Source organism: Bos indicus, chromosome 6, assembly GCF_029378745.1.
Source record: "Bos indicus isolate NIAB-ARS_2022 breed Sahiwal x Tharparkar chromosome 6, NIAB-ARS_B.indTharparkar_mat_pri_1.0, whole genome shotgun sequence".
In the NCBI taxonomy this organism is placed as follows: domain Eukaryota; kingdom Metazoa; phylum Chordata; class Mammalia; order Artiodactyla; family Bovidae; genus Bos; species Bos indicus.
The window spans coordinates 73,304,795-73,331,723 of NC_091765.1; the positions used below are offsets into that span (position 1 = coordinate 73,304,795).

Here is a 26,929-nt window from a genome sequence, read left to right on the forward strand (position 1 = left end):
TGGCTCAGGGGCTGTTAACAGCAGCGAAGGTAAGATGCTGAGCTGTGAATACTCCAGGAGACCCAGATGGAAAAATGCCAAATCACAAACCAGGTGCACAAGCAGGTGCTGTTGTGCAACCAGAACGGCTTCTTCACTTGGCAGCATGGTTCTTCTAAACAAGACTCCCTCCCACCCCATACACATCTGAGTGATTATGTAATTGATGTGCATTGAGGACTGGTGCAAGAGAGGGCCTGCTACCAAGGAGGGAGTTCAAGGTCAGCCAGTTGGGGGAAGAGAGAATTTAAGTTATTAAAATCAGGTTGGTGCTCAATTTGGGAGGCAGTTTACCTGTTGCCTCCATGGAGCAGAGGTGAAACATGTCTTGGCTTTGAGTTTTCTCCCTGGCTCCCCTCTCTGATTTTGTCTCTATCTTTAGCCCTCTGTCTCCTTGTCTCTGATTCTCTCTCAGTCTGTTTCCTGGTTCCTGTCTCACTGCCTATGTGCCATCTCTCTGCTATCTTTCTCTTTTTCTGTCCTTCAGTCTCCGTCTCTGTGTCTCTCTTTGTTGGAGAGAAAGGAAGTTTCCTTTTTCACTCTTTTTTATTGGATACAAAAAACAAGTGAACAAAAGCAATTTATCTCCATTATCTAAATGAGAGTTGTTGGATCCTGACACCACCTTCCTCTCATGTTGGCAGAGAGAGTAACCGAGCCTTTCGAGTGGAGCCCCAACGAGGGTCCTTCTGCCCAGTGTCTGTTGCACCAGTAGAACAAGCCTGAGTTTGGTTCAGAAGCAAAGGCAAATTTTATTCTTTGATTAATGAATAGAGAGTGTGAGCATACTTTCCCAAGGTGGCTGGAGCATATGCTTCTAAAACAGGGGCTTCTTCCTCCATCTCAAAGATGGAGTCTCAGGACGGAGATGTTCTAACCTAGGCCTGTCTGGTCTGCTCTAGAATATAAGATCTGGATCCAGGTTTAGAGTGCTGACTCTAAGGGAGCTGACTCCAGCCTTTTACCTAAGTAAAGTTAATGATAAGTTGGGTGGGTGGGCTGTGCGGGCTCTGGTGGGGTGAGGTGAAGAAGGGAGAGAGTGAAAATGGAACTTGTATCTTAAGGGGATATGTGGAAGGGTGTGTTTAATTTCATGCAAGCTGGTTTCAAATTTCTTGGTTTCAAATCCCAGCTTGTACCACTAACTCACTGTGTGATCTTGGGCAAGTTACTTAACCCTTCTCAGCCTCCATTTGCTCATATGTAAAATAAGGATATTTATGTTATTACATAACATACATACATACATTATATATATAAGATAATTACATAAGATTGCTTTTGAGTATAAATGAGACAGTCCATCCTCAAAATGTCTAGTGTAGTGAAGCCATTACTCATGATGATGAAAAGAAGCCCCCCTTTTGTGTGTGTGTGTGTTTTAAAATTTTTAATTGAAGGATAATTGCTTTACAGGATTTTGTGGTTTTCTGTCATTCATCAACAAGAATCAGTCATAAGTTCACCCATGTCCCCTCTCGGACCTCCCTCCCATCTCCCGCCCCATCCCACCAATCTGCCTGTCGCAGAGCCCCTGTTTGAGTTCCCTGAGTCATACAGCAAATTCCCATTGGTTGTCTATTTTACATATGGTCTTGTGAATTTCTATCTTATTCTCTCCGTATAACTCCCCTTCTCCCTCCTCTCCTCCCACCGTCCATAGGTCTGTTCTTTATGTCTGTTTCTCCATTGTTGTCCTGAAAGTAAATTCATCAGTGCCATCTCTTCAGCTTCCATATATATGTGTCAGTATATGATATTTATATTTATCTTTCTGACTTTTTTGCCTTTAACATTAGCTGGGGCTGGTGCTAACCTTACAAGCTGCCTCTTGAGTCATTGTATTTATTGAGCACTTCTATCAGCTAGATATGGTGCCGAGTTCCACAGAAACCTATTTTCTGATCACAGAGCTATTACTGCCTATTGGGTGAGAAACACCACCATGTTCCATTGCCATTTCAATACACTGTGACTGATGTGTATTGAGATGAGGTAAACACAGGTTGGTGTGGGATCCCAAATGAGGCATGTAAAGGCATCCAAATCTGGACCTTGTACTGCTCCTTTCAACTGAGGACCCCAGGCATACTCTATGCAAGACCTTCCCAGCAGATTTAGTAGGTAGGAATCGCTGATGGGAAGGGGAAGCATGGGTCACTGTATGGGAAAAACAGACAGAGACCTTGTGGGACAGACACCACTGCTGGGGCATCTGGGCCTTCCTGGAGCTTAGAACATGAATGAAAAGGGAGACCAACCCTTTCCAGCCATTTTGTTTCCTCTTTTGTGACTGCCTCTCTGCAACATGCTCTGCAGATGGATATGTTTTAGCAGCAGGGAGAACAATCAGTGCTCCCTGCTCAGAAAGGCCTCCTCTCAGCACAGTCAGCAGTGGCAGGCATATTCACATTCTGTGGGTACAAAAGGCATTTTAAACAGGCCTGTGTCTTCCAGCTTTATCGCTGTATGGGTCTCTTCTCACAATAGTGTTTACAGAAAAGAAACGGCAAGGTATAGGAAAAATGAAAGTCACGGCTTGTTCTCCAGAGGCAGGCAGGACACAGTGGAACAGCAGTCCCAGTCCCTCGTGGGCAGCATCAACAGTCGTGATGCCGCTGCCCACCTGCTGGACAGTGGAGGCCTTTGCTGCTTAGGGCAGAGGGGACAGGTGTCCGGGCTGCAGCAAGTTCTCTGCGGCTTTTCATGGTCTGCAGTATAGCATTGAGCTTCTATTTGTATGTTTTCTCTTTTTTTGGGAGCAAGATATTTTCTCAGGTTAGAATAACAGTTTTAAAAGGAATTACTGGCATTGAAACATAATGATGAGGTGAAGACCCCTCTGTGATAAGATGAAGCTTTGGAAAGAAATTCACTGCTGTCGCTGATTTCTTTTTTATCATGTTCCATCACCATTCGGTTCACCACAGCCTCCACACATCATCCTTAGGCAGGGGAACAGAGTGGTTTAGAAACAAACACTTCAAATGCTCTGGCTCCACTCTTTACTGTGTGACTCTGTGCCAGGCCCTTTTCTGCTCAGCTTCAGTTTTCTTATCCATAAAACGGGCTGCTCCAGAGGGCTGTCATAAGGATAACTATTGAAAGCAGTTCCTGGCTCACACAGTGGATTCTATATAAGGGTTTGCTGTTAATATTACTATAAATATACAACCAAACTCCATGATATTCCTTGTGGTGAATTTAAATATATTTCATGTAGTAACTAACCTATTAGTAACTGGCTCTGGGGTCAGTTGATGGCTGTGAACCCTGGTTTAGTGTTTCCTAGATGTGGGATCTTGGTCAAATTATTAACCTTTTTGTGTTTCAGTTTTCTCATCTGTAAAATGGGGACAAATAATGCTGATCCCCTCAAAGCAGTGTGGTGAAGTTTAAATGAGATAATTCATGAAAAATAAGTTTCAGAACCTCTCTGTGCCTCAGGTCCCTTAAATGCAGAATGGGGATTATTACGGAATAGCTTGTGGGACTGTTTGATGACTGAATGAAGATTAGGTACAAATAAGGTGTTAAAACGATGCTTTGGAAATAGTAAACACACACTACTCTGGCCACTGTTTTTATTACCTGACTAGCACTCCCATCACATCATCATAATATTACTACTGCCATTTTTTCAGTGTGCAGTGTACTTAAGATACAGTGATATAGTGACTCACATATCCCAACTTGTCTCATCCTGTATTTCCTTGGGAACTGGCAGTTTTCACCCCCTCCCACATTTTGGCCTGTTTATCCACTCTGATTCTTTGTTGACTCAATTACTGCTTTCCTGAGTACCATCCACACACGCTAATTTAATGGCATGTCATTTGCTGAGTGAGGCTTTTTTCCCCATCTTGCTTCACTCTGTGAATGGTCTCTTGAGTTTCTTCCTGACATAAAGGACTCAGGTGTAATGTTATTAAAGCTCCCAGTGGATTCCTGGTGTACCCCAGTTTTGTGACTAACTGCTTTTAAGCGATTTCAGAATGTTATTAGCCTGAGGCCTTTGCTCAGGCAGGAAGAGTTAGCATTAGTTAATTAATGCTTCCAGTCTTGGGCTCTTTGGAAGTTTTGTATGTTTTACCTTCTGTGGTGGTTGTCAGAACAGATAAACTCTAACTCATATAATTAAATCGTCAGCTTCCTCAAATCCTTTCTGGAACTGACAGAATGTTAGAAATGAATAATAGCTTAAGTCTTCCTTGCATCATTCATTTATTCATTCACAATTTGGAGCATTCGTTGAGTGGCTACTATATGTCAGGCATGTAGGAGAGGAGTAAAGGTGACATGAGAGGGCCTAGTGGAAGAGGAAGATGTCATAGAAATGCCCAGACCCGTATCTACAGTATAAAATGAATGAACAGATGAGTAAGAGTAATCATTAACCTTTATTGAGCTCCTACTATTGTCTGTGCATGCTTTACCTTATTCAGTCCTTGAGACCAACTATCATTATGCCCATTTTTCCAGAGGTGGAAGCTGAGGCTTGAGAGATCAAGAACTTCCTCAAGATCATGCTGCTAGAAAGTGGCAGAACCATCACTGAAATTCAGGCCTGTTTAGGTCAGAGCGCGTGATCTTGAATGCTACACTTCATTGCCTCTCCGCTGATCAGCTATGCGGCCGAAGCCTCAGTGATCTCTGTTCTCATCCGTAAGGGAAAATGAACTGCTGAGAGGTCTTGCTGGTTCCTGTGTCTCCCTAGTGAGAGGACAGTCACATCAGATGCAGAAGAGCAAGCTCCTGCTTCCTCCCCATTTACCCATGTGCCAAGGTAGGCTTGGGAGTAAAACAGCCCTGTCTGATGGCTTTGCTGCTTGGGACTGGTGCAGCGTGGCCTAGCTATGCTATTTAAAACAATGTTGATGGTAAGAATAATAATAGCCCATAACTATGAGGCACTAACTAGGTTCTCTTCTAAATTATTTAATAATCATAGTAACTAATGCTGGTCTCAGCTGGTTTTCTCAGAAGCCTACCCAAGACTAGTATTTGGTATCAATAGTTTATTTGGGAGGTGAAGAAACCTCAGTAAGGAAATGGGAGAGTGAGATGGGAAAGGGTGGGCAATCGATAAAAGGTGGGTATGCAAACACCAGCTCATGTGCGTCTTGGACTGGCTAAGGACCTCTCCTGGGGAAGATTCATTCTCAGGAACTTCCGCTTTGTGCGGCAGAGACAGAATGACTTTGGCCGCCGGAGAAAGCCTTCAAACAGCTGAAGTTCTGGCTTCTTGCCCCACATTGGCAAGGTCCAAGAGCATGTGGGAGTGCACCGACCCTGAGGAACCAGAGGTCCGGGGAACTAGAGGTACAAGTGACTTGTCCTGGGTCACATGGCTTAGTGATCTTATGGGTTGAATTGTGTCCCTACTTCTGCCACTTCAATTCTTAGGATGAAGAACTAACCCCCAGGACTGCAGAATGTGACCTTATTTGAAAATAGAGTCACTGCACGTGTAATCAGTTAAGATGAGGTCATTAGAATGGATCTTAATTCAATATGACTGTTGTCCTTATGAAAAGGGGAAATTTGGACACAGACATGTACATACAGGGAGAGTGCCAAGTGAAGGTGAAAGCAGAGATCAGGGCAATGCTTCTACAAGCCAGGGAATGCCAGAGATGGCCAGCAAAACACCAGAAGCCAGTGAGAGGCATGGCACAGATCTCTCTCACAGCCCTCAGCACGATCCAACTTTGCCCTCACCTTGCTCAGACCTTCCACTTCTGGAACTATGAGACAATAAATTTCTGTTGTTTAAACCACCCAGTTCCTGGTACTTTGATGGGGCCGCCCTGGCAAACTAATATAAGTGGCAGTTGTTACTTACAGATTGTGATTTCCAGCCCCAGTCAGTGAGTGCAAAGGACACGGTGTAGGAGAGGGAGGAGGAGGATGGGAGCCAGCAGGTACCATCAGAATGTTAGAGCCCTTGCTTATCTCTTTTCGCCTCTCCTCCTTCTTACCACCAAACATTTATTAAGTGTGCTGAGCTCTTTACATACGTCACTCCATTTAATCTCCATGTAGCCTGAATGGGAGGTAATATTGATATCTCTGTTTTACAGACAAGGTGACCGTGGATTCAGAGAGGTTAAGTAACTCTCCTAAGGACACAGAGTATGGCAGTGTTGAGCCAGTATGCAAACTCAGGTTGTCTGACTTCTGTTCTGCCACCTCTGCCCTTGCAGCCAGACTGGCTCACGTCCAAAGAACAGATATCTATCTTAGGACCAACTTAGGGAACAGAGTTGTTGCAGGGGAGTCCTGATGTACAGGGATGGGAAAAGTCTCTCAAAGAGAAACACTAAACCACAGAAGATGAGTCAGCACCAGAGCACAAAGTCCTAAATGGATTGTTTCAATATTACCTTCTATTTTGGATCCTTAAAGGTGTTCTCCTTTTTACTCTTTGTGAGGATCTGTAGAGGGAAGGAGGCATTTTGACCCTATAGAGGTGTCCTGTGAACACTTTGGGCATGGCATTAGAGTAACTGAGGAAGTGGTTCTGCTGAGCCGTATCTGTTCCCTGTCCCTGCCTGGCCCCTCTCCCCCTTCACTGTTAATACTGCAAGGAATTTGGTTCTTCTGCTGTCAGTTTTTTTTTTTCAACCAGAAAAATGTTCTGCCATGTGTCTTTTGTTCTTTTTTCTGAAGTGGCTGTGAAGTTATAATTTACTGGCAAATACAGAAAAGTGGATTTTTTTTCACTGCAGTTCCTTTTCCTCCCTCCTTTGGGATTCTTGGGAAAACCTGATTAAAATGTCAGCCGGAAGAATGGCTGGTGATTCTTTAAAAGGACTGATTAAACCAGGATGACCCACAGCACTAACAGGAGAAGAAAACCCTGTGGGGATCTGAGCATTTACTTTTTAGTTATTTGAGTGCAGGAAAAAAAAAAAAAAAGAAAAAGCTTTGATGGAGAGGAAGGGTGATAATAAAATAGTTATTAGCAATGGTAACAATAAGCGCCATTCGAGTAAGTTCTGTCCTTGGCCCTGTAATGTGCCTTTGTCTGTATTGTCTCTAACAACCACATTCCTGGAGGTAGGTAGGATTACCCCATTCTCCGTAGAGAGTAATTCACGTGCCTGACGTCAAACAGCCGGGGCCTGTCTCCTGGGGCCTGACGGTCACACTGAGGGAGAATCCTAAGACCTTTAATAGGAGATTGTCACTCCCAGGCCGGGGCTGCACCCTGCTTGGAGAACTGATTCCTTCTGTCTAAATGTAAGCGGTAACTCCTTCCTGCTTCTCTGGGACCCAGCCTTTTGGCCCTGATCTTGTACCTGCTTTCAAAATTTCTTGCCAGTTGGTTCCCATTTAAAATTCTCCCTTTGGAGGGAAGCCAATCACAAATATGTGCATAGAATCATCTGGGTCAATAGAAAAGGAAAAATTTGTTGACTTAACCGCATTATTTTAATTGTGTGTTTTCTGAGAATTGGATTCCACATGCTGAACAATCCAAAGAGGGAACATTAAAGTGGGACAGAAACCTGTGGCCTGGTCCCCCCTGAGGTTATTTGGGGCCCCTACTACACCCTGTGGCTGCACTGTGGGAGGGGGACCAGTGGAGGGACAGACTGTTGTCTAGTTGATTTTGGCCAGGCTTATCTAGAACCTGACCCCACTTAGCTTCTCTGTTTCTTCTATCATTCAGAGCCCAGTCCAGTTAAACCACACAGAATCTTGTCTCAGAATCCAGTGCTAACTCTGCTTGTTGTTTTTAATGGCATGAAGCACCATATTTGGAGAAGGCAATGGCACCCCACTCCAGTACTCTTGCCTGGAAAATCCCATGGAGGGAGGAGCCTGGTAGGCTGCAGTTCATGGGGTGGCTAGGAATCAGGCACGACTGAGCGACTTCACTTTCACTTTTCACTTTCATGCATTGGAGAAGGAAGTGGCAATCCACTCCAGTGTTCTTGCCTGGAGAATCCCAGGGACGGGGGAGCCTGGTGGGCTGCCGTCTATGGGGTCGCACAGAGTTGGACACGACTGAAGCGACTTAGCAGCAGCAGCAGTAGCAGCACCATATTATGTTACTCTTTAAGTATTTTATGATGATAGTCTTGTCTGCCTGATGGATTGTGAACTTCATGTAAGTGTGAAGAAATCTGCCTTTATTGTATCTGCCTTCCCTCATTCCCCTGGCCGTCAGTCTTCCATCTCTGTACTGATCATAGTGCTAGGCATGTAGAAAGTGCTCAGAATGTACTACTGAATGACTACTAAACATTTTTTCTTAGAGTGTCAATTTCTATAATAAAGCATATGTTCTGTAGAATGAAGAACTGCTCCATTATCAGGGTTCAAGTCGGTGTGGGTAGCATGAAAGATAAAATGTCAGGAAAAGGAATGGTGACCTTATAGATACTTTTCAGCCCAATGTTGGGGAATTTCCTTAAAAGATCACTTAAGCTATCCCTGTACTGGCAGGGAGTGATGAATAGTGGTAATTATTGGTGCCTGTTCTTTGTTGTGGTCCATTTGGGGACTCCTTTCCAAAACAGACTACATATTGGCAACAGGGAAGAGAGTGTGTGTTACCTGAAAACTCACAAACTCAAAACTTTGTTTATAGAGGAGTGGGATAGGTCTGCCCCTCCATCTCAGATGGAATAGCATGTTGTAGTTGGATATTCCCGTGGGTCCCCAATCTCTGTGCTGAGGCAAGTGCACACAGGGGCAAAACACCTTCTTTGCTCTAAGTCTCCAGGTCAGCTTCAGAGTTTTCTCTTTGTAGAGCAGAGGATTGTGCTCGTTGTCTTCACCCAGTTACCCATAGGACCCCTGGACTATTCATGCAACTAAAGAATCACATCTTCTACCTGAGGACAGAGGTAGTACAGGAAATACCTTGATTTTACTTTAGCCCACATTTAGAAGAGACTTGGATCCTATAGTTTTCTCATCTCTATAAAAAATACAATCAAAGTGTTTTCTTCCCTGGAGGGAAGACATCACTAATTTGTGTGGACCCTAGAACATGCCTTCTCTCGCTCTCTCTTTTTAGTCTTTTCACACATGCTTCCTACCTTCTTATCATACAGGAATCAGAGACTATAGAAAAAAATCTCAGCTATCAGTCATTTTCTTCCTGTTTTTAATCCTCCCATGTTTTTGTTTAAAAATCTACCCCAAAGGGAAGAATTGAACTAATTTTAAGCAGATTTCTTAAATGCAAAAATATACACAAAGGAGCAAAGGGCAAGAATTTAAATTACGTGAGATGATGAGTTTTTTCGGATAATACAGTTATTTGATAACACTGGCTTGTCCTGAAATTTCTCATTTGCAATTAGATGTATGCAGCTTTTTTTGTATTCAGGAGAAAATGTTACCAAATGGACTCATGGGGTTTAAAAGATTTACATTAAAAATGAAACAAAAGGAAAGAAAACAAAAACCCAAACTAGTGGTGTTTAATTCACTAGGGATAGGGAACTGGAAATATGACCCTGGTTTCTTAAGTGTCTTTGTGAGGATTCACAGAACAATGGTATTTCATTCAGGGTTGGCAGGAGCTTGGATTAGTATCTAGCCCAAATACCTAGAGCTTGAGTCCTTTCTTTGGGGGGTATGTGTGTGTGTGTGTGTATGTATATGTATTAGTTGCTCAGTCGTGTCCAACTCTTTGCAGGCCTGTGGACTGTAGCCCACCAGGCTCCTTTTTCTGTGGAATTTTCTAAGCAAGAATACTGGAGTGGGTTGCTGTTCCCCTTTCCAGGCCTTTCTTTTGTATCTCTACCAAAAGGTCACTAAGCCTCACTGGAATAACTCCAGGGATGAGGAGCTCATTATCTCCTGAGGTATTTCACTTTATCTATGAATGGATATATAGGCAGTTTTTTTTTTTTTTTTTCCCCTGTTCCAGGTGCATGCTTGGAGAGTAAGTTCCCTGACCAGGGATTGAACCTGGGTCCTTGGCAGTAAAAGCACAAGGTTCTAACCACTGAACTATCAGAGAATTCCCATGTGGGAAGTTTTTTATGTTGAACAAAAATCCTTTCAAACATATTTATGGAGTGCATACCATGCTCCAGGTGCTAGATATTGTTTATATTCTGAAGATATAGCAATGAACAGAAGAGACAGAGATCCTGTACTCTTAAAGCTTGCTTTCTGTGGAAGGGTGAGAGTGAATAAAAGCACATAAAATGAAGAGCATGACAGGAGATGAGTAAGAAAGGAAGATAGTGCAAGGGTGGGCACTTGCAGTTTTAACTAGGATGGTCAAGAAGGGCATCACTGACAAGTGACTTTCAAGTGAAGTACTGAATAATCCATGTGAGTATCTCTCGGGAAAGAACATTTCAGGCAATAGAAAGAGTAAGTGCCAGGGTCCTGAGGTAGAGGTGTGCTTGATGTGTTCATGGAGTAGCAACAAGACCAGTGTGGTTGGAGTGGGGAATACAAAGGGGACAGTGGTGGAATGTGAGGTTAGAAAGGGAATGGGAGCCAGGTCGTGTGGGGCCTTGTGGGTCATTGTAAGGATACTGGATTTTACTCCAGATAAGATGGGGAGTCACTGGAGGGGGTTGAGCTAGAGACCAATATGATCTGACTTATGTTTTAGAAGATTTGCTCTGCAAAGAGACTATACAGTGAAAGGGGTGGACTTAGAGCAATTTGGAGGTTGTTGGCCATAGTTCAGACTGGAGATGATAGTGTTTTGGATGAGGGGAGATATGGAAGTGTTTGGGTCCTGGACATATTTTGAATAGTGCTTTTGAAGTTTGACTTGCTGATTAACTCTATCCCTGGAGTGTGTGTGTGTGTGTGTGTGTGTTTTTAACACACGTCATCCTTCATCATATATTCAGACTAAAATAAAATAGGACAAATCTATCCTTTGACATGCCACTTTGCTCCCCATGCTTCCCTTGTGGCTCAGCTGGTAAAGAATCTGCCTGCAATGTGGGAGACCTGGGTTTGATCCCTGGGTTGGGAAGATCCCCTGGAGAAGGGAAAGGCCACTCACTCCAGTATTTTGGCCTGGGGAATTTCATGGACTATTCCTTGGGGTTGCAAAGAGTCGGACATGACTGAGCGACTTTCACCTTCACACTTCCACTTTGCTCCCCATAGGCAAGCTTTCTAATATGTGGGATATGTATCCTTCTGTTTGTGTGACTTCTTATAAATCAGGCATTGTTCTTTTGTAATAGATTTTTAATTTAAATAAGTGGCATTGTGGTACAGATCACATTTTGTTTCTTCCTATATTTTAAAGATGTATCTGTGTGGCTGAATGTTCCAAGATTCTGCTGCTTCTGGCTGAACCGACTTCCTCAAATGAGACCACTGAACTGTGAAAAGACTATGTTAAATTAATAGCATGGTTCCCTGAGGTTTTTCCTCTCCATTCCAATCCTGCCCACCTCTTCCAACTATCCCCAAATAATATAGCTTTGAGCCTTCTTGTGGTCTAGCCACTCTTCTCTGAGCCTGCTATGACTTATCTCTGCTCACCGACATGGGTTTCTGAGAGCAGCATCTATGCCTGGAGACTCCTTCCCATTTGCCAGATGTGGAAACGAAGTTTTGTAGCTGAGAAATGGGTGTAAGGACTTTGGCGCTAAGAAAATAGAAGCCACAAGATAAAGTGAGACCCAAGATTCCACATGTGCCCAAGGTAAACCCTTGCCTCAGTTTTCATGGGCACAGTAGAGTAATGGTTAAGAACTTAGGCTCTTGGATCTGATATATGTAGTTTTGCCTTCTAGTTCTCCTTCCTGCTGGTTATGTGAGTTTGTATCAATTACTTAGCTATTCTGAGCTGCATTTTCCCCCATTATAAAACGGTGATAATCATAATACTAATTTCAAAATTATATTTTTAGTATTAGATGCAATACTCTATTACCTTTTGGCATAAAGCCTGGCACAGAGTGGGTCTTTGGTAAATATTGGCTATAATTTTAAGCTTAAATTCATACAAACCCAGATTGTCATAAAAAATGAACCATGTGTGATTATTTACACTGCAAAAGATGATAAAATAGTTTTCTTTTGATAGCAGTTTTTCTAGCATACTTGCAATGTGCTTTGTGTGTCTGCTCTCCGTCGCTTCAGCCGTGTCTGACTCTGTGCAACCCCATGGACTGAAACATACACTCCTCCCCACCGCCACCACAAACACACTGCCAGGATCCTCTGTCTATGGGACTCTCCAGGCAAGAATACTGGAGTGGGTTGCCATTTCCTTCTCTAGGAGATCTTTCCAACCCAGGGATTGAACCTGTGTCTCTTGTGTCTCCTGCCTTGGAAGGCGGGTTCTTTACCACGAGCACCACCTAGGAAGCCCTGCGATGTGCTTTCAGTGACCCAAATTGGGTTATACATGGCTTTTCAGCAGTATGGACTGTATAAAGATTGGTTTACTTGTATGATGACAGTGTGGGAAATGCCGTGTATGATAGTAAGAGCCACATTGAAAGCTTCCTGGCAAATACAGACATGATGATGTTATTGAGGGTTCTCTCTTTCTTTCTTTCTCTGTCTCTCTTACATTCTGTACAATTGTAGTCCTAGCAATGGGGTATACTTTTTAAAAGATCTTGAGTATAACACTGCATTTTCAGAAGTGAGGTAGCCTATTTTTTTCCAGTGAAAACCTATGATAATGAAAATATGGAAGAAGCGAACTTGAAGAGACTGAAAGAATTTAGTGTCACTGATATCGCAAGGTTGAAAGACAACCCAGAGGTCATCGAATGTTCCCTTCTCTTTCCACAGATGAAGACAGTGAGGATTATAGAGGTGGGGTGACTTGGTCAAACTCACCCAGCTTCTAAATGGCACAGCAGGGACTCAGTTTTATTGTCCAGTATTCTTTCTTCTACAAATGGTTCCTAGTAAGGGTTGGATTCAGAACACTCATTTTGAAGGTTATTTTTGTCTTGAGAACTCAGGGAATGGAATTTGTACCTTTCCTTGATAATCTATCCCAGAAAGAAAATTTTTCCTTAAACACAGTCCAACTGTCTCTTGGAGTAATTTAAATATCCAAACTCAGGCCTGCTGTGAAAGTATCATGGTACCATAACATTTGAATATGGTCAAGAGAAAAAATTGGAGAAGGCAATGGCACCCGACTCCAGTACTCTTGCCTGGAAAATCCCATAGACGGAGGAGCCTGGTAGGCTGCAGTTCATGGGGTCGGGAAGAGTTGGACACGACTGAGCGACTTCAATTTCACTTTCATGCATTGGAGAAGGAAATGGCAACCCACTCCAGTATTCTTGCCTGGAGAATCCCAGGGATGGGGGAGCCTGGTGGGCTGCCATCTATGGGGTCACTCAGAGTTGGACATGACTGAAGTGACTTAGCAGCAGCAGCAGCAAGAGAAAAAACACATTTTAGGCTAGGCACATTTAGTATACTCTGTCCTCCTTTTGCCCTGACTCAGGCGTCTCAAAGGCTCTTCCTTACTTTCTTTCCTCCTGTATTTGATGTCTCTCCCACTTCAATGTGAGCATCATGAGGACCAGGGTCTTTATGTGTTTCGTTCTCAGTTGTATGAATAGTGCTTGGCACAAAATAAGTGTCAAGTGGATGTTTGCTGAGGGACTAGTATGTTTATTGAGTGCCTACTATGTGCCAGGCACTCTTCTTGACACCCTGGATGCATAGCCTCCCTCAGTACCGAGAGTAGGGAAGAGGAGGGAGAAAGCACATCTGACTCTGATAGAGAAGTGAGGTTTAAATTCATCCTGCCTGTCCTTGGCAAATTCAGAGGAGATATTTTGACTTAAGAACAAGCACCTTCTTTCCCTGACCCTCACATCACTGTAGTCGCTCCATGCCTTACCACACTACCAGAGGTCACACACGTGTCTGCTTGTACACACACTTGTGGGCCAGTTTGATGTGGCTTAAGTAGCACCTGAATTACCATGCATCTCCCTAATATTTGTTTCTCACACCCTTGCTTGGGACCTAAGATCCCCACTGCTGAATGATTCTCTGTGTTAAGGAATGTCTATAGTAGATCCATTTTAAATAATAAAAGTTTTCTCTAGAGACAGCAAGCATTAACCATAAGCAACACCAGAACCTTTACATGAATTATTTTTTTAGGTTAGTCATTGAGAAGAGTAGAACTTATGGGAAATGAGCATATATAGTTACGTTCTATTGAGGGAAGAGAGAGAAGAGGAAGCTGGGCATGTTCTAGAACACTGCTACTCAAAGAGTAGTCTAGGGACTGCCCCTGGTTTATAATGTGATTAGTAGCTTGCAGGACCACTAAACACTCTTTTTAATTAAAATGATTTGGTTTTTGATATTGTGACTTTTCTAATTGAAGGAAGCAACATAATTCACATTAGTTCAAGTACAAACCTCTCATTTCATCATTGTCTGCTAACAAACAGCTGATGGACCAGCTATACAGGAGCACTGCTCTGGAAGCTTGGCTACTGTGTGGGTAGGTAGTCCTAGTGAAGCATTGTGGGAAAATCCCAGGGCTTACAGGGGCAATGTGAAGACTCTGTTCCCTAGATGTGGGCATCAAGAATAGAGGAGATCAATTTTGCTTATTACATCACAACTTTGCCTAGGGTCAGGTTTGACTAAGTTGTTTTGTTTTGTTTTTTTTTCCCCTTCAGCATCTTGGCAAATTTGTTTGTTGGGCATCAGTGTGGTGCAATGGAAAGAACAATCAAATAGAAAAGAGCTCAAATCCATGGTTCTCCATATATCAGCTTGGTGATTGTGAACAAAATTCTTAACTTTTCCTGTTTCCCCTTTTATAAAGGGGAGCTACCGTAGGAGTTTTATTATAAGCATTAAGCGTAGAGTGCTGGGAGCCAGCGTGAGGAACTCCGCCCGTGGCAAAGGTCATGAGGAAGGAGGCTCGGCGTACTCAAAGGCGGGATCGAGCCTCAGGAGTTCCCCTGGAAATTCTAGAGCATCTACCCCCAAACCAGAGTCTGCCTACTTTACTGTTTTGTGCTCTCACCTACACCTCTGACTTTACGGGGGGCTGTCCCCCACCACCTCTGTCTGAAAAAGAGTTAAATTACAGCTCCAGTTAATAAAGTTCCTGGGCGTGACAAGCGTGTTTTAGTTCACAACCGTGAGAGGCACGAGATGTTCTAAACTGTCTAAATACAGATTCCTTTGAGCAGTTAAAAGATTGATTAGAAATTGTATTGGTGAAGGGTTTTTCACTTGTTGGGCCAATGTTTGCTGCTAAGTTTCCATATCCCTTACCTACTGTGTCCCTGGCAGTGTATTGATTAATATAATTGGTGTATAGGAATGTAAGTAATAGCTTTAATGTTTGTAACCTTGGACCCTTGAGTTAATTCTTTTTCTTGTTATAGCCCACCACACCGTTGCCCTATAGGAATGCAACTGTATCTAATGCTTTTGGAGGGTGGCACCTGACTAATCACCTTTAGAGAAAAATAAGTTTTCTGAAGAAAGGGTCTTAAAATATTAACAGGCCTCTGGGCCAGAAGATGATGTAAATCACCTAAACTTTTGCTTATGATAAGTTTGCAGGAAGAAAGCCTGGCTTACTGCTGACTGTACCCCTTCCCCCATTATCCCCTATGCACAACTTAAGGTATAAAAACTACTTTGGAAAATAAAGTGCGGGCTTTTGTTCACTGAAACTTGGTCTCCCCATGTTGTTCTTTCTCTCACCTTCTGGCTGAATTTCTATCTGGGGCGCAGAGGCTCGTCAAGCCTACTAATTTTGCCTGGGCTTCTAAGATCTGACTGGGGAGGCCTTAGTGTCTCCTCTCCTTCGGGAGAACGGGAGGACGCCTGAGGCCCACATAGGTGATGCAAATTCCTTATTTTGGAATTTTATTAGCTTTCCACGTAAGCCAAGTTATTCAGCCTCTTTTCTCCACTAAATTTTCTCACTGAGCTATCCTTATTTAACCACTCTATATATCCCTAATTAACATTTAATTAAACAGTTGTTTCCTGATCCTCGCCGACGCCGTCCCCGCTTCGAATTCCCTGGATCCACTGGGGCTGGACCCCGGCAGTAGAGCATCCCTAAAAGCAGAGTGTCAGGCATAAGAATACTTCTTTGAATAGATGAACTGATTGGTATTTCCTATACTCTATCGCATTTACTCCTCTCAACAACTCTGGGAGCTATTATAAGTCCATTTTATAGATGAGAAAACAGAGGGTTAAAACACAAAGCCTAAGAAAGTTAAACAATTTACCTAAAGTTGAGACCAAAGCTAGAATGACTCATAGAGCTAAAGAACGGTTCTAAAGCAGCACCCGCAATTTTCCTGAAGGCATCCTTGTTTTATCTGATACTAATCACTTGTCTGTGTGGGCAGTGACTTGAGAAAGAAAACTGATGTGAATCATTAAGCCTCCAAGTTATTGTCTCCACTTTACAGACTATGAAAATGACTTGGGTGAGGGAATTCTATCAAGCACTTTAATATGGAGAAAAAGAAAAATAAAAAAGGTGAGATCTCGCTCAGGAGTTTTGAAAAGGTCAATAGGATTAATATGCCCTTTGAACATAGTTATTTTAGCTGAAATAAGGAAATGGCATGGGGGAAACTTCACAGACTCCTCCTGTAATAGAAATGTAATGTATTTACCTTTTTGTCTTCCTTTGTGGCAAATGTGGGATTACTTGAAGCAAACTGGTAGAATAAATGGTTATACCCAGAAGTTGTGTTCTGGAAATGGGTTGATTATCTGTAAATGTTATTTTATATTCTCAGATTCATCAAAAATCATCAACTCAAGGTACCTTGAGAAGAATGAACAGATAATGGGCAACTAAAATTAATGGATTGGGAGCCCGAAGGAAATGTGTGCTCTTGGGGACATTTGCAATTGCCTCCTAAGTTCTTTATAATTTAAACAAACTACCTCTAACTCACTTTATAGGTCAAACTTCATTTTTAACCTCCTGTGAAATGAAAATTAACCTTGAAGTAAATTCACAGAATTTCCCGGGTAGAAATGAGAGTCCTAGCAGACATTAATAAGTGTTCTCAGGAAAAAAGATTATGTAGTTAAAAAGTTTTGAAGCTACTGGGTTCAGCAGAGGTTCATAGATTTCTTTAGTGCAGGACTTCTCAGAGCCTCTAAGTTCTAATATGGACCATAAGCCTCTTGAGTGAGTGAAGAGTGAAGTCGCTTAGTCGTGTCTGACTCTTTGCGACCTGGTGGACTGTAGCCTACAAGGCTTCTCCATCCATGGGATTCTCCAGGCAAGAACACTGGAGTGGGTTACCATTTCCTTCTCCAGGGGACCTTCCTGACCCAGGGATTGAACCTGGGTCTCCTGCATTGCAGGCAGATGCTTTAACCTCTGAGCCACCAGGGAAGTCTCTTGCTGCTGCTGCTGCTAAGTCGCTTCAGTCGTGTCCGACTCTGTGCGACCCCATAGACAGCAGCCCACCAGGCTCTCCGTCCCTGGGATTCTCCAGGCAAGAACACTGGAGTGGGTTGCCATTTCCTTCTCCAATGCATGAAAGTGAAAAGTGAAAGTGAAGTTGCTCAGTCGTGTCCGACTCTTCGCGACCCCATGGACTGCAGCCTACCAGGCCCCACTGTCCATGGGATTTTCCAGGCGAGAGTACTGGAGTGGGTTGCCATTGCCTTCTCTGAGGGAAGCCTCTTAGAGGGCTGCAAATAGCATAAACTTATTTGACTATCCCTGCATCCCCCTATATATTTTTTCCCACAGAACACTTTTTAATATCTTGTGGGGTTAGTGTCCCCAGGAACATACTTTGAGAAATATTGATCTTCTCTGTGTGTGTGCTAAGTCGCTTCAGTCGTGTCTGACTCTTTGAGACCCTATGGACTGTAGCCTGCCAGGCTCCTCTGTCCATGGCTAACACTCCTCCTTTCATAGTTTCACAGTTATGTGCCTTATATTTAATGTCTTAGTTTTGTGTCTGTTTATGAGGTATGACTCTAAAATAATACAATTTTAATTTTGTGATCATAAAAATATTGCCTGGAGATGAGTGTTATCTTCACAATAGAACCCTTGGGTGTGTTTATTCTTAAGTGTCTTGATGATGGTGCCTTCATTCAAAACAGCTTCAGAGCTTTTCTTTTGGTTATTGCTGTACTCACATTACCAGACCTGCTCACAAGAAATCAGCCTCAGGACTTCAGAGCAACAACTGACTGGTGTTCTTGTGGTAAGAAAGAGCACTGGATTAGGGCATCAACAAAACTTTGGTTCTTTTAGCCTCCACTTGACCGCTAACAAGTTAAGAGACTTTATCTCTTAAACTCTCAGAGCCTAGTTTCTTCATCTGTAAATCTGGTCACTAGAATAGCTCCTCTGTGGGGCCCTTGTTTGGATTAAATGAGATAATGCTTGCAGAGATCTTTTATAAGATATGTATTAATTGTGTAGGCTCTGGAAGTTGACTGCTTGAGTTAGCTTCACAACTCTACTGTTTTCTAGCTTTCTGGCCTTAGGAAAATTATTTCACTCCATTTCTATCTTTTAGAATCATAAGAATCATAAGAATTTCTACCTAATAGGATTGTGTGGACTAATAGTTTATGTATAGTGCTTAGGCCAGTGCCTGAAACATAATAAATGTCCTATAAATACTATATGCTATTAATCTAACCTGTAAAGAATTAGGTGGATTTGAAAGTACTTCCCTTTCAGGGGAGCTTTTGATTTTGTTAGGAGTGAATAGGTGGGAAAGCAAGGTAAACAAAAGATAATTAAGAGGACAAGATTTGAGAATGATAGCTGGGATAAAAAGCATATTGGCTAATCCTGGGTCAGAACAATCGAAGTTTGTGTATTAGTTATTTTCTGTGGTATAATAATAGTGTCACAAGCTTAGCATCTTAAAACAACACACACTTATTATTTCACAGTTTATATGGGTCATGACGGAGAGGGCAATGGCAACCCACTCCAGTACTCTTGCCTGGAAAATCCCATGGATGGAGGAGCCTGGTGGGCTGCAGTCCACAGGGTCGTGAAGAGTCAGACACGACTGAGCGACTTCACTTTGACTTTTCACTTTCATGCATTGGAGAAGGAAATGGCAACCCACTCCAGTGTTCTTGCCTGGAGAATCCTAGGGACAGAGGAGCCTGGTGGGCTGCCGTCTATGGGGTTGTACAGAGTTGGACACGACTGAAGCGACTTAGCAGCAGCAGCAGCAGCAGCAGCAGCAGCAGCAGCATGGGTCAGGAGTGTGGGCATGGCATAGTTGGCGCCTCTGCAAGGTTGCAGACTATTAGCCAGGGCTGTGATCTCATCTGAAAGCTTGGCTGGGAAGGGTTTATGTCCAAGTTCACATGGTGGTTGGCAGCATTCAGTTCCTTCCAGAATGTTGACTCGGGGCTTCAATTTCTGCCCGGCTGTCAGTTGTAAGCCACCTTCAGCTTCTTACAGTACAGACTTTTTCAACATGATGACTTGCTCCTCAAAGCCAGCAAAGGAGACAGTGTCTACTAACCAGATGGGTTACGGCCTCAGGTAATATAATCATGGGCATGCAGTTTTGTATACACTGCTACCTTTACCATATTCTATTGCTAGGAGTGAGTCACAAACCCTGCCCACACTTGAGGGGAGGGGATCACTCTACGAACACAGAGGGGATGAGGTCATGGGGCACCCTAGAATTTGCCTGTTGTTGCAGATTGTTTCCAAAAATCAAGCCCAACTTAAAAGGATGAGGATTACAGAAAGTACCCCTGAAACCCTTTTAAAACATGACATTTTGGGAACAAAAGCAGTTTGGTTGGAATATGTTTAGTCTCCCAAGATGATCCCTTTGAAAGGACAATAACTATTTCAACCAGAATTTACATTTCGTCATGCTGTTAGAAGCTGCTCATGTTATTTCGTACTCAGACTTTATCATTTCCAAAACTAAAAAGATTTTCCTTATAATCTGCATTTTTTTCATACACTTTAAATAACCCTTTGGCATTCTGCTTTGCATGGACTTTCCCCTAAAGATCTGCCTAGACTAGTACATAGGTTGACTAAAGGTGCTTTTGTTATGCAGCAAATCTTAGATATGACTTCTTATTACCTACAGAGATCTGAAAAGATGAATCTCCCTTTATTGAAATTTTCTTGATTTTGTGCATTCAAGGCTCTGAATTTACCACTAAATTCAGAAAAAGTAGTTGCTTTTGTTTGGCTGTATAGGCCTGTAGGAGTTTGTGTTCAATAGCTCCAATGGTCTTTATTATAATTAATTACAATCACCAAGATTTTGTTATTGAACCTATGACATTGGAGAAACGTTGTGTAGATCTATGTAATGCTCACCTACATGGTAATCACCTTAATGGAGAATGACACACACAGGTATCATAAAGAAACTGAGACTTGGTAAACACCTTTAGTGAAAATAATCTTAGGGCAAAAGGTCATCCTAACTTTCAGGTATAAGGAAGCTACAAAGTCAGCAAATCATAGAATATGAAAGTCTCTTAATTTAGTGTGAAGAAGAGAGATTTTAGGTTGTGCTTAAATAAGAGAATGTGAGATAACAGCCAACCACATGACAAATGAAAGTGGACAGGAAGGACCTTGCTCAATTTCTGCTCCACAGAAATCGCAGTGAGCCAATAATAAATGCATTTGGATGCTGCGATTGTGCCCTGGAAGAAAATCTGCTGTGAAGATTTTTCAAAACTCTGATCCATTTCCAGAATTTTCCAGTCATGTTATTGATTCATTATTTTCTCTTCATTCAAAACATTATTTATCAGTGACTTCGGTTTGTGGTTGAGTTCTACTGAGAATAAAATCAGCAAAAGGTTTCTACTTGAACTTCATTTTTCTTTGGATGTTTTTGATAGAACCAATAGAACCTGGAGGGATTTTGTCACAGGCAAGCATAGGATTGTACGTAGTAAACTCTGATATATTCATCGTTGAAACTTTGGGTCAAGGTCAAGCATGCTGGCTGTACAAGTAAATGAAAAATTTCTTTTAAATATTATTATTTTGGCAAATTAATATTCTTAGGCTCATACTTAAAAATCACATTCCTGGAATGAATCAGCTCAAGATCCCTAAAGAGTAACCACATCTATGACAACATCACTGAACAAAAATAGATCTCATCCTCATGTTAGATTTTAGTCTAAGTTCTGCCTTATATATGACACTGGGGAGTTCACCTAACCCCAGACTTGGACATTATATCAATATTGAGGACTTTGAGATCTAGAATCTCATAAGACCTAGGGAGACAGAGGCACAGCAACTTTTTACAAAGAATGTCAAATTTCTAACTTCTGATCTTTTAGTATTTTCAAGGCATAGCTGAGGTCACTGTGCGCTGATTCCTATGAGCAGATGTGACAAAGGAAGTACAGGGATGATAAAAGGATGACTATCAAGTCCCAGACTGTCAAAGGGCAAGTGTTATTGATCAGTGGAGCCACAGGTATTGAGCATTTTCAAGTGCAAAGCATAATGCCAGATATTGCAGGGAGTACACAGAGGATTAAGACATAAAATGCCTTAAAATTCTCTAAGATAGAGGAAAAATAAATATTGATAAGTAAATAAAATAAGTGAAGGCAAGTCAGGGAATAATGTCACAGAAACTGTTCAGACCAGGCATTACCGAGGTTTACATGGAATGATCCTGTCTAGTATGGATGGAGTGGGACCATAAAAATTTTCACTGAAAGATGACATTTGAAATGGACTTTAAACGATGGAGAGGACGTTGCCTGATAAAAAATGAAGGGACAGAAGCTTGGGGTGGAGGGAGATGCAAAAATCTACAGCTTGCAGGAGAGAAGACATGGGCTTTGGGGATAAAATTAAATTAAAATTAAACCATACATTTGGTTGGAGAATGGGCAGTTGTGTTGAACAAGCAGGCAATGGGCTCATGACTTTATCAACAGCAAAAGTATGAAAGCCTAGATGGGTTATGTGATTGGGCATTCTGGCTCAGGCAGCATACCGGCCTTCTGAGACAGACTCATTTTTATCATGCCAGTAGAATGCATTCTAAGGATACAACTATCATTCCAAACAATATCATATCTTTTGCACTGACCTAGTGTAGTTATACAACTTTTATCTGTGTAATGTGATGCTTTCTAATAGCACTAGAGAAATAGCTAGCATCTTCATTATTCAGCAACATCAAGCACCATACAACAATCATTTTTTTCAGGAGCATAACAAACTCTTCCAGGTTTCTATTGGAGAAAACCACTCTTTAGTGTATCCTCTTGAACATGAAAATGGTCTGGTGCTTGAAGGGACTATTTCTAAACTTGGCTAAAAAATGTTGTACCTATTTTATTTTTATCACCTGGTCGCTATCACATTGACATTACTTTTGGGTATAACTGTTCTTTAAATATTTGTCTTGACTTCTCTGGTGCACCTACATTTAAAAAATTCTATTTATTTATTTTTTCATGATGCTGAATTCCATGATAACTGCCTGCATTGTCAAATGGTCACGTAAAGTTAGGGAAGAGATGAGTTGTTCTTGTGCAGTTTGCCTTGTCTTTGTCAACTGCAGGCACAACTCTCATGAATCATGTAAACTTCTGTCCTGGAGTGAGCCCAGTAGTGCCTCAAGTATTCATAAAGAAGTCTCTCGAAGCTTCCCTGAAGGAATCACAGTCTCAATAGTAGTGAGTGAAGTGAAGCGGCAGCAGCAGTTGTAGGGCTGAAATAAACACTGGGCCAAAGTCCTGAACAGAAATTTGGGCATTTCCGTGATCTATGTCTGTTGGTGTCTAACATCAAAGTACTTGTATAAATGAAAGAGACTGATCAGCGAGGGAGCAGAGCCAAAGTAACAAGAGCAGCAACTTTAGCAGCAAAAACCATTTTCCAGGCACACGTGCCTACATGATCAAAATGTAAGTTTCAGAAACTAATGTGTGCTTTTACTGTGTGCAATGCATTGTGATTTCTCCTGCCCACTTCATTCCATTCCATTCCCTTCCCAAGGAGATACCAATCTAAATATCTCTGGAGGCTTGTTGTCTTTCTTTTTAGCTTAGTAGAGAGCTGGCTCTGTAGCCCTGAGTCACTCATCGGAAGAACAGGGCTGTGCTCTGGAGTCTCCCTATCATTTCTGGAAGCAAGAACTCCCTGCAGTTAGCTATTCCCTCTGTGTAAGTAAGGGCTTCCTTGATAGCTCAGTTGGTAAAGAATCCGCCTGCAATGCAGGAGACCCCAGTTTGATTCTAGGTCGGGAAGATCTGCTAGAGAAGGGACAGGCTACCCATTCCAGTATTTTTGGGCTTCCCTGGTGGCTCAGCTGGTAAAGAATCTGCCTGCAATGTGGGAGACCTGGGTTTGATCCTTGGGTTGGGATGATCCCCTGGAGTAGGGAAAGGCTACCTACTCCAGTATTCTGACCTGGAGAATTCTATGGACTGTATGGTCCATGGGGTCGCAAAGAGTCGGGTAGACTGAGCGACTTACACTTTCACTTTCAGTGTAAATATGTGGATCCCTCTGGACTGATTTGCTTACTGTGTGCATCCAGTCTCATCAAGTCAGTAAGGTAATGAGTGCTTGGTGATCTTATGCATGCTGCTTTTTCTCTACTTATCAGTCATCTTCCTACAAATCCTATTTTATATTTACTTTGCATGGTGCTGGGGATGTGTGTTGATGACCACATATCCCTCACTCCCCCCAAACTAAGAGACACATTTGAACTGGTGGGAGGTGGTATTTTGAAAAAGCTTAGCAGGTATCTCTGGCTCTTGCCTCCCCACACCCAGTGATGAGAAGCCTTGTTGTAGAGCTGTAGAACACTGTTTTATATATGGAAGAACACTACTCTTCCACTCTGCAGCCAGGTTGTTCTGGCCTGGGAATATACAAATGATGTGGAGTGGGAAAACTGTGGTGCCCAGGTGTAGGGGTGGGCATCAATGTTCTTAAACAAACTGGGGTTTTGGAAAAAAGTTCCCCATTTTCTCTCCCACTTTAAGTGCTTCAGGAAGGTACCTTGAAAATATGTATGTCAACCCTGCACTACTGACATGTGGGCCAGATAGTGCTTGTTGTGGGAGGCCCATCCTGTGTATTGTAGGATGTTTAATAACACCCCTGGCCTCTATGCATAGATACCAGTTGCCCACACCCCTGCCTCTGAGTTGTGACAATCAAAACTGTCTCCAGACATTGCCAGATGTTCCCTGGGGACCAAAATCATCCTCAGTTCAGAATCACTGCTTTAGATGAAATGTAAACATTAATGCTTTCCTGTATACATGTCATACTAAATTTTTTGTGAAAGGGTCAAAACACTTCTACTCTGAACACAATAATATTAAACATTTAATAGTGTTCCTGCTTAGCTTTGATATATGTGGATATTACATTTTCATATATAGATGTTCAACATATTTTTACAGCAGCCATTAAAATGCTGTAGACTACTACTCAGTATAGCAGTAAATATAACTACTCCCCCCTCCCTTTCTTTGATCTATAGGGTCACCAGGGAGAATACTGTTAGAAGAACTTACTAGGTAATGAAAAATGGAGGTTCTACTAGATATTGATTGAAGAGCAATGCCTTAACAGTAAGTCCCATGGTTAATGCTACAACTTAATAATAAATAAGCATCGATAAAGTGTATTAATAAGTCATAGGAGTTTCCGAGGTTAATGTTTACAATAGAGTTCATAGTGAGCCCTTTTCAGAAATGAAATACAAAAACGTTTACATGGTGTCATGCTAGCCACATTGGCAGTCTAGTGTCAGCTGGCCCCACTGCCTGTCCTGTTCTTGGCTATCTTTCTCTTTCTTCCTCTCTGTGTGTTCTAGGAAATGAAAAATACCTGAACCTAAACAAAACATAGGAAGGAAAGGGAAGCAGCTGGGAAAATAATAATCACACCACACATTCCAGAGCTTTTGGCTTCTCTGGTCTTTTGAAAAATCCCTCCTATAGTCCTTCTCCTCTAGCAGAACAATTACGTGCTGATCGGGAGAGGGTGTTTGCCAGGCTTAGGAGAAGCCCAGAATCACTCAGAGAGAATGCAATGTCCTTTGTATCCAAGAAACAAACAGTAGTTAGCCTCGCAGCATTTAATATCCGCAGCAAGGTGGAGGTTACCAGAGAAAACTGAGAAAATACTGTAGGACTTGCTTGTGAAACCTCAATTACCAAGGCTGTTTGGCTTATAGAAAAAGGAGCTAATTGTTTTTGAGCAGAGTTATTTTTCTTTTTTTCATTGTTCCTTCTTCATTGTCTTTTATTTGCACTCATTCTTTTTGTTGCCCCTTTGTTCTATGAAAGATGTACATGCGTGTGTATTCACACACACACAAGCATACACACACAACGGCATTTCTATTGGACCTACATTTCCTTTCCTGAAAGCTACGGAAATGGAAAGGAGACTCAGCCTTTGCACAAGTTCTCTTAGCTTTAAGTATCTCTTTGCCTACATTTTGCTTACTTTTGATATCTCTGTTGCAAAAGAGAGCGGGAAGTTGAAAATATATTTCAAGATAATTTCTAAAGGGCTTTCAACGAAAAGCCTTTGACAAAATTCAGCACCCATGATTATGATCAAAACTCTTCAAAAAATGGGCATAGAAGGAACCTACCTCAATATAGTAAAGGCCATATATGATACGCCTACAGCAAACATTATTCTCAATGATAAAAAACTGAAAGCATTCCTCCTAAGGTCAGGAACAAGACAAGGGTGTCCACTTTCACCAGTATTATTCAACATAGTTCTGGAAGTCCTAGCTACAGCAGTCAGAGAAGAAAAGAAATAAAAGGAATCCAGATCGGAAAAGAAGTAAAGCTCTCACTGTTTGCAGATGACATGATACTGGACATCGAAAACCCTAAAGATAGTATCAGAGCTATCTACTATCTACTAGCTATCATTAGCTATCTACTGATTACTAGAGCTAATCAGTGAATTTAGCAAAGTTGCAGGATACAAAATCAATACACAGAAATCACTTGCATTTCTATATACTAACAATGATAAATTAGAAAGGGAAATTAAGGAATCAATCCCATTCACCATTGCAACAAAAACAATTAAATATCTAGGAATAAACTTACATAAGGAGATAAAAGAACTGTACACAGAAAATTATAAGACACTAATGAAAGAAATCAAAGATGACATAAACAGATGGAGAGATATTCCATGTTCCTGGGTAGGAAGAATTAATATTGTGAAAATGACCATACTGCCAAATGCAATCTACAGCTTCAATGTGATTCCTATCAAATTACCAATGGCATTTCTCACAGAACTAGAACAAAAAATTTCACAGTTCATATGGAAACACAAAAGACCCTGAATAGCCAAAGTATGTTGAGAAAGAAGAATGGAGCTGGAGGAATTAATCTTCCTGACTTCAGATTATGCTACAAAGCTACAGTAAACAAGACAGTATGGTACTGGCACAAAAACAGAAATACAGACCAATGTAACAAGACAGAAAGCCCAGAAATAAACCCATGCACCTATGGGTACCTTATTTTTGACAAAGGAGGCAAGCATATACAATGGGGCAAAGACAGTCTCTTTAATAAATGGTGCTGGGAAAACTGGACAAAGACATGTAAAAGAATGAAATTAGAACACTTCCTAACACCATACACAAAGATAAACTCAAAATGGATGAAAGACCTAAATGTAAGACCAGAAACTATAAAACTCTTAGAGGAAAACAGGCAGAACACTTGATGACATAAATCAAAGCAAAATCCTCTATGACTCACCTACTACAGTAATGGAAATAAAAACAAAAGTAAACAAGTGGGAGCTGATTAAACTTAAAAGTGTTTGCACAGCAAAGGAAACTATAAACAAGGTGAAAAGACAACTCTCAGAATGGGAGAAAATAATAGCAAATGAAACAACTGACAA

The 26,929-nt window shown here is 41.8% G+C and overlaps 2 non-coding genes across 2 annotated transcripts; both read right to left on the reverse strand.

The window, feature by feature from the left end:
• Positions 1–9,954: 9,954 nt before the first annotated feature.
• On the reverse strand, positions 9,955–10,027 carry TRNAK-UUU (transfer RNA lysine (anticodon UUU)). Its single transcript has one exon. It is a non-coding gene; the product is annotated as a tRNA-Lys (tRNA).
• A 7,289-nt stretch (positions 10,028–17,316) lies between these two features.
• TRNAC-GCA (transfer RNA cysteine (anticodon GCA)) lies at positions 17,317–17,389 on the reverse strand. Its single transcript has one exon. It is a non-coding gene; the product is annotated as a tRNA-Cys (tRNA).
• Between the last annotated feature and the right edge of the window lie 9,540 nt (positions 17,390–26,929).